This window comes from Miscanthus floridulus, chromosome 7 (genome assembly GCF_019320115.1).
Source record: "Miscanthus floridulus cultivar M001 chromosome 7, ASM1932011v1, whole genome shotgun sequence".
Classification (NCBI taxonomy): Eukaryota; Viridiplantae; Streptophyta; class Magnoliopsida; order Poales; family Poaceae; genus Miscanthus; species Miscanthus floridulus.
Genome location: NC_089586.1, coordinates 59882173 through 59890470, shown reverse-complemented (window position 1 = coordinate 59890470; position 8298 = coordinate 59882173). Strand labels below are relative to the sequence as shown.

At 49.0% G+C, this 8298-nt stretch overlaps 1 pseudogene; it reads left to right on the top strand.

The window, feature by feature from the left end:
* The first annotated feature begins 7393 nt into the window (after positions 1-7393).
* Positions 7394-8298, top strand: LOC136463311 (late embryogenesis abundant protein 31-like; annotated as a pseudogene).

Sequence of the window (8298 nt, the reverse complement as noted above, 5' to 3'; positions counted from 1 at the left end):
TTAGTTGCTCTTCGTCCTGAGTGCTTGTTGCATCTTTTGCGAAGGTCACTCTTGGTGACTTGTGTGTGAGTTCTTATAGCAGGATAGCTTCTTCTCTGAAGAGAAGTTTGAAAGGTGTGAACTTTGTTGCCCTTGACTTGGAGGTGTTGTGAGACCATATGACTGACATGAGCTCCTCTGCCCATTTTCCTTTGGGCCTGCCGTGCAATCTTTTTGAGATGTCTTGGAGGATTATGCCAATTTGCTCTTTCGACGAGGCTGTTGGACTGTGGGTGTCTTATTGAGGCAAAGCACACCTTTGATCTAATCTATAAGTAGAATTCTCTAAATACTTTGCCATCAAATTGAGTTCCATTGTCCACTGTCAGTTCTCTTGGTACCCCAAATTGGCATATGAGTTGCTGCTAGAAGAATTTTCTGATGGTCTGCGAGGTTATTGTTGCTAGTGACTTTGCTTCTATCCATTTGGTGAAGTACTAGACGACAACCACTGCGTATCAAAGGTTTCCTAGAGCTATTGATAGAGGTCCAACTAAATCCATTGCCCATCGCTGAAGGGGCCAAGTTGGGTAGATTATAGTGGTTGGTGCCCCTGGTCTGTTTGAGTGTGTCGCCAAAAGTTGGCATCCCTCGCAATGTTGTACCAGCGAGGCTGCATCATTGACTACCATTGGCCAGTAGAAACCTTGCCTGAAAGCTTTGCCCACCAATGCTCTGGGTTCGTTGTGTGAACCACATGAACCCTCATGGATTTCCTTTAGTAATTACTTGCCCTCGTTGGTTGTGAGGCACTTTAGTAGTAGAGCTGTTACACTGGCTTTGTATAGCTCGTCTTTGATGATCTTGTACCCTTGTGTGCTCTGTTGCATTCTCTTTTCTTCCTCTTTAGTTTCTAGTTCATGGTATCCTTTGAGATATGCCATGATGGGTTCTCTCCAGTCTTTGTTGTGTATTGCGTTGATGAGCTTGGGTGCTTTGAGGTTGATTTCTACCGAGGGTTGACTGATGACCTCATAGAAGACATCTGAGGGTAGGGTGGTGCCCAGTGCGATGGCTTTTGCTAGCTCATTAGCTTCACTATTTCCTGATCTAGGGATTGGCTTGGTTGTGATTCCTAGAAAGAATCCCTCCATTTTGTGGACTATGCAAAGGTATTTTTGTAGCTCAGGTTCTCTGGCTTTGTAATTTTTCTCAATGTGGCCTGAGATGACTTGGGAGTCGGTTTTGACTATTGCACGTATTGCTCAGAGCACGCGAAGCTTTGACAGGGCCAAGATGATTGCTTCGTATTCCACAATGTTGTTAGTGCACTGGAACTCTAGCCTCGCTACGTACCTAAGGTTGATGCCAGAGGGCGAGGTTAGTATTGCTGCAATTCTTGCTCCTACTGGGCCCTAGGCCCCATCAGTGTGTACTGTCTAGATTGGCTCTGCGACCTCTGATGTGCTATGTGTGTTAGGGGTCTAGTCCGTGACAAAATCTGCGTGGGCTTGGGATTTGATTGTGCTTCTTTCGACGAATTCTATTACGAAGTCATTGATTTCTGTGGCCCATTTACCAATTCACCCTATTACTTCTGGGTTCTTGAAGATATTGTCGAGTGGGAAACTCGAGGGTATGATAATCTTGTGCCCATGGAAATAATGCCTGAGTTTTCTAGAGGCCATTACTACTATGTACGCCACCTTCTCCATCTCTGTGTAAAATTTTTTGGTACCATCGAGGGTTTCAGGTACATAATAGACTAGTAGTTGTTTCTTTTGATGCTCATCTTCCCTTTCTCGCACTAGCACCGCGCTGACTACGTGGGGCGAGGCTGCCACATAGAGAAGGAGTGGTTTGCCAGGTTGAGGGCTGGCGAGGGTTGTGAGGTTGTGCAAGTAAACCTTCAGGTCTTCAAAGGCTTTCTACTGGGTAGGTCCCTAGCTGAATGGGTCCGTGTTCTTCAAGACTTCAAAGAATGGGAACCCTCGCTCGGCCGACCTTGAGATGAATCTATTTAGTGCAACGAGCCTTCCTACGAGCCTTTGTGCCAGCTTTTTGAATATTAGTGGTTCCATGTTGAGGATTGCGTCGATTTTTCTAGGTTGGCCTCATTTCCTCTTGCTGAGACAAGGTAACCAAGCAATTTTCCCTTGTTCACGTCGAATATGCATTTTTCAGGGTTCAGTTTAAGTCCAACGTTGTGGAGGTTACTAAAGGCCCTACAGAGGTCTTCGATGTGATCTTTTTTGAGCTTGCTTTGTACAACGATGTTATCCACGTAGGCTGAAATTCCTTGTCCTCTTTGAATACCTTCGCTGTCATGCGGGTGAAGGTCAACCCTACATTGCGTAAACCCTCTGCCATTCTTCTGAAATAGTATGTCCCAAAAGGGGTGATGAAACTTGTCTTTTTCTCGTCTTCATGGTTCATCCAGATCTGATGGTAGCCTGAGAAACAGTCGAGGAGTGACAAGAGTTCACATCCTACTGTTGAGTCAATGAGGGTGCTTATTCTTGGCAATGGGAAATCGTCTTTCGAGCAAGCTTTATTGACGCTCGTGAAATCAACACACATTCTCCATTTGCCATTTTTCTTTTTTACAAGCACTACATTTGATAGCCACGTTGGATATTTGACCAGCTGGATGACCCTCGCATCTAGCAGGCGTTGAACCTCTGCCTTGGCCACTTGTTTTCTTTCTTCAAACATCTTGCATAGCTTTTGCTTGACTGGGGGAAGATTCTTGTTTACTTCTAGGTTGTGTTCAATGATGGCTTTGTCCACCCCGGGAAGTCTTTGGCTGACCAAGCAAAGATGTTGTTGTTATCACATAGGAAATGGATGAGCTCACCCTCGATTTGCTCATCCAGCAGTGCGGAGATGATGATTTGCTTGATGGTGTTGCCCTCAAATAGTGGCACTTTTTTGGTTTCTTTTGCTGGCTTCGCCCGGGTTTGCCTTTCTGGCTCGTCGAGCGAAGGTTTCAGGTTTTTTTGGTTTTTTTTTGTTGAGGTTGTGTACATTTTTCTGTCCTAGAGTGGCTGTTTCTTCTGCTATTCGAGCATGGTACTGGTCACCATGTATGGCAATGACGCCTTTGGCGGACGGTAGCTTCATACAAAGATAACCCAGGTGGAGGAATACGCTGAAGATATTTGTGACCCCTCGGCCAAAGATTGCGTTGTAGTTGTACAACATGTCAACCACATCCAAGGTTATGTGTTCTGTTCTGCTGTTGTTCTGATCACCGAAGGTTACTAGAAGTGTGGTTTTTCCAATTGCCTTCACTTGCTTGCCTCCGAACCTATACAATGAGTGCCCGGGTGGTTGGAGAAGGTTATGTCAAGCTTCATGTTGTCGAAAGTTGATGCGAATAAAATGTCGGTGGAGCTACCGATGTCCACTAGTATTCTTGTTACTGACTAGCCAGCAAGGTTTGTTTTGATGACCATCGTGTCTATGTGTGGGTAGTCCCTTAATTTGAGATCCATACTGTCGAAGTTTATTGGGATGTGAGACTATTACGAGTTCTTGTGGGGCCCTTCTGTGGCGAGGTGATGTACCCACCTCATGTGTTCCTTGCGCTACCTTTTGTTGCCATGATCCTCGTTGGATCCCCTAGTGATCGCGAGTATGACATCGAAGGTTGACGTTGGATTATTGATTGTGGTTTGGTTGGGTTGATTCGTGGGCTCTACTTTCACTTGTTGTTGTGGGGGTGGAGTTGGTGGTGGTGGAGGTGGTGGTGTTAAGGCTGGGTGTTGATTTTGCATTTGCGGTGGAGTGGAGGGGTGGGTGACTGTGTATGATTGGGTGTTTGAACGGTTCTAGTAGTTGTATGATGTCTGTGAGTTATCGAAGGTGTTTGTAGTGGTGGTAGGATGGATTGTAGCTCGCGAAGGTTGAATAATGTTGGGGTGGTTGTTGCGAAGGTATGACATAGTTTATTGGTGTGTAGTGGTATGGGTTGGTTGTGGGGTTGTTGGGTTGCCTTTTGGTGTAGTTTACAGGTTTTGGTGGCCCTGATGTAGCGTCTTGTTGTGCCTCTTGGTATTCTTTTCCTTTTGCGAAGCAAGCACACTATTTTGTGGTGTACCCCTTTCTTGGCCTATAGAAGTTGCAGTAAAGCTTAGCTAGGTCTCTTGGAGGGGGTCTGCTTTGAGTGTGGTCTCTGTTATCACTCTAGCTGTTTGCGGGGGTTTGCTGAGGTCTTTGATTTGATTGTTGTCTTTGGTGTTGCGGGGGTGTAGCCTCGATGTCATTCACATTGATTGGGTCATTACGAGGGTACTAGATGCGATGTTGCGGCCTTGAAGGCGAGCGCGTCTGGGATCTCTGAGCTTCGATCTTTGACCAAAAAATGGTGTCTGCTCTGCTATACTTTTCCATGACTTCGTGCAACTCGGCGATGGTTTTGGTGGCTTTCTTGCAAGCCTCGAGGAACATGGTCCTAGTCTTACTCCATTGATTGCTGCTAGTATTACTGCATCGTCTGTTATGTCTGGGGTTCTGGCTCTGAGCTGAATGAACCTTCGCCAGAAGTCTCGGAGAGGCTCTCTTTAGGATTGAGTGCAAGTGAACAGTTCCATAGGGTTGTTGGTTGAAGGGTTGACACCCTTCAAGTTGTTGCATAGTTTTTTGCGAAGGCTTCCCCATGAGTCTATCGAGTCTGGTGGAAGGTTGTTGTACCAACTCTAAGCGATATCTCGTGCTATGATCACAAAGGACTTCGCTATGGTGTTACTCATCCCTACCTGCCACTGCTACTGCTGCCTCATAGCTCATTACGAATTGGTGAGGGTCTACGCTTCAGTCGTACCTTGGTAAGTTTTGTTGCTTATATTCAAGTGGCCAGCTTTTGGTTTGTAGTATTTGGGTTAGGGGGGATTTTGGGTCGTATGGCATTGGCTGGGGTTGATTTCTCTGTGGTTGTAGTATGGCTGGAGGGATGTATTCTAGGTAGATCTAATGAAAACGAGGGGGTGGTGACGGGGTTGGTGGGTTTAGATGGAGCGGAGGTGGGTTGGGTGGAGCGGAGGTGGGTTGTTTTGTCCAACCTGAGCTCGTGGTTTGGATTCCCTTTGAGGGCAGCGAGGTATTCATTCATCCTTCTCAGTTCCCCTCATGGCTTCGTCTGCCTTTTGCCTGATGACACGCAGACGTTGCCTGTCTTTCATGAGCCTCGCCTCGGTGCCTTTTTTCTTGGATTTCCTCATGCATTTGGTTCAGGGCTTCAAGGCCCCTCTCCTTGTTGTCTTCATCGTCATCTTGGTTGCACTACTCCAGCCTCGTCAACTCTGGCTGGGCTGGGTTGAGGGTTGACTTCGGTCCCGGCTAGAGGGGGTCTCTCTAGGCCGTCTATAACCTCCGCCGGCTGCACGGTGGGTCGGGGTAGGGGTGGCGCCTCTTCCTCCATCTGCGGAGGTTCCAGCAACCGCCTCCCCAGCGCAAGGGTGGAGGATCTCTATTGGTGGTGGTGGTTCTCCTAGTACTAGCGGCCATTGGGTGAGATATTTGTGGTACGATGCGGTCCCCACGGATGGCGTCAACTGTGGGGTCACTCCTGGACTCTCGCCCTTGTAATAAACACGCGCGAGGAGAGGCCGAGGGTTTCCCATAGGAAAGTGCTTGAGCAGACGTGTGAGAGACGAGCGAAGGTAATAGTCCGTAGGGTGGATGGAAAATGCAGATTAAACACTCATTAATTTGCCGGGATCCTCAGAATCCTGCTCTTACAACGTGCGCCTAGGAAATTTATAGGCCATACCTAGAGGCACGGTAAATTTACATTAGGGCCAAGCCCGACGGGGCAAACTGCTACATAATGGCTAAGGATACGGCGGTAATCTCCCTCCCTTGGCCAGCTACTTTCTACCCTAACCCCTTGATGGGACCACCGCCGCCGCCAAGTCGGTTTCACCCCGCGGCGGGCACCAAACCTCGCACATCCTGGCCGGGGTCGGCCCTGCATCACTGACTTGCCTCCTTTTGCCGTACTCCTTCCGCGAAGTCGGGCCTTCATGTGCGGTACCTGAACACACGGATTAACACATGATACACTAGAAACCCTTGCCGCGAGGGTTAGTACCCGCTGCGGGTAGTTTAGTCTGACTAAAGAATGGCAGAGCGCCGGGGGAGGAGCGGTGCTGGGGAGGCCTCCCCCCAACAATGCCTTAGGATCAATAGGAACCATGTAACCTTGTTCTCGGCAGCATCTCCCATCATTTTGATATGTACAATGGTATAGGTCAACAATGTCAAGAAATAAGTAGGGAATAGAGAGAAATTTGGTTCGGTTAATCAGAATCAATACAAAAGATTTTAAGTTTAACACTATATGAATTCAAGGTTTACACATTTGTTTTAATCGTCGACATGTTCTTCCTCATCATCACTATCTTTTCCACGTCTCTATCTGTAGAGTGAGAATGATCCATGAAGATTGGTGAGTACATTATTTTTCCCCTTCTTTATATTTCTAACAGGCCATGTGTTTGCATCTCAGTTTTGTCTGACGCAGCCATCTTTCAGCTACGCTGTAGTTGGTATTTACAAAATTTTGTTTTCCTTGTTTTGGCAGTGTTTTGTTGCTTATACTAGTTAGAGAAAAAGTAGCCGTCTGACAAATATCCAGGGACCATGCAAAGAGTACCCTATTTTTGTCTTTCCAAAAACAGGTTCTTTTCTGACTCCTAAAAGGTATAGGAAGGAATAAATAAGATCATCTCCAACAGTTTTAATAATTTACTTATAAAATAATAATACAATTTTATCAGAAATCATATATTATTTCTAAATTATTTTAACTACTTTTATAAATTGTTTCTCTCATGTACATTCGCATCGGAACCTTTTACTACTTTTTGTTCTTTTCTCACCCTTCCACCTCTAGATTGACCGCACCATATGCGCGTTTAGATCGGCGGGAGGGGATATGCGTGACTTCCAGTCTGCACATCTTTAGGCGTAAGGGAGGATTTTTCCCAAGTGTTAAAAGATTGGGAGTGGGATTATAAGTTGTTGGAGATAATTTTTTTCTATCCTGCCAAAAATTATGGATTGGGAAAGTGTTTTAGACACTCTTGAGATGCTCTTAAAACTAGATCCTGCTACAAGGACGCCACGACTGCAATTTACACTAATAAGCGTCTGTGCAGGTCATGCCTTGGATTCTTTACTCCGACGACACGAGAGCACCGCGGTCAAGCGCCGTGTCGCACGCGTCCTCAGTCCATGCGCTTCTCGACACCGCCCACGATAACGTGGCCAATCGCAGCTTTGCATATGCAGAGTTTATAACAAAGTAAATGGGCGTGGCATGATTGCGAAGCCAATTTGCTCTGCTCTTTTGGAGAAGATAGAACCACTGCACGAACTAGCTAGAAACCGAGCACAGACCGGAATCACAATGGCGCAGGCGCAGCCAAGGAGACAAAGACGATCCGCTCAAGGCTCAGCAAGACCAGGACCTGCAGCCGGAGGAGGCAACCATCAGGTACGGCCACGTGTTCGCCGTCTCAGGAGACCTCGCGGGGCAACCCATCGCGCCGCGCGACGCGGCCGCCATGCGGTCTGCGGAGGACAGCGTGGCAGGCGTCCAGGTCCCGCAGGGCGCCGGGGGCGGCTTCAGCGCCGCGACCGCCATGGACCGCCGCGGCCTACAACCAGGCCGTGGGTGCCGTACACCCGGGCAGGCCAGCGACACCGCGGCCATGCACGGCATCACCGTGACCCAGACCGCCGTGCCGGGCGGCCGCATCGTGACGGAGTTCGTGGCGGGCCAGGTCGTGGGGCAGTACTCCGTGGCCGACACGCCGCCGCCGGTAGAGGAGGACGCGACCAAGATCACGATCGGCGAGGCGCTGGAGGCGACGGCGAGGGCCGGAGGGGGCCCCATCGACCCTGCCGACGCGGAGGCCATCCGCGCCGAGAGGAGATGAGCGCGCATGGGGCGGACGTTGCCATGCCCAGCGGCCTCGGCGACCAGGCGCGGGCCGCGGCGCGCGCCAACGTGTGAGGGCGACAAGATCAAGCTCGGCGACGTCCTCTCAGACGCGACAGCGAAGCTGGCGGGCGACAAGGCCGCGAGGACCGAGGACGCGACGAGGGTGGTGCGAGCCGAGACTTTCAACGACGCCGAAGCGCGCGCCAAGGCTGGCGGGGTGGGCGCGGCGCTCACCACGGCGGCGAGGCTCAACGAAGACAACGACCTAAGCGACACTTGAATGTTGTTCCACGCCACGTCACGACTCATTGTGTAATACGGAGTACTTATATATGTTAGCAGTACTTACTAATGTATAATTAGCAAGA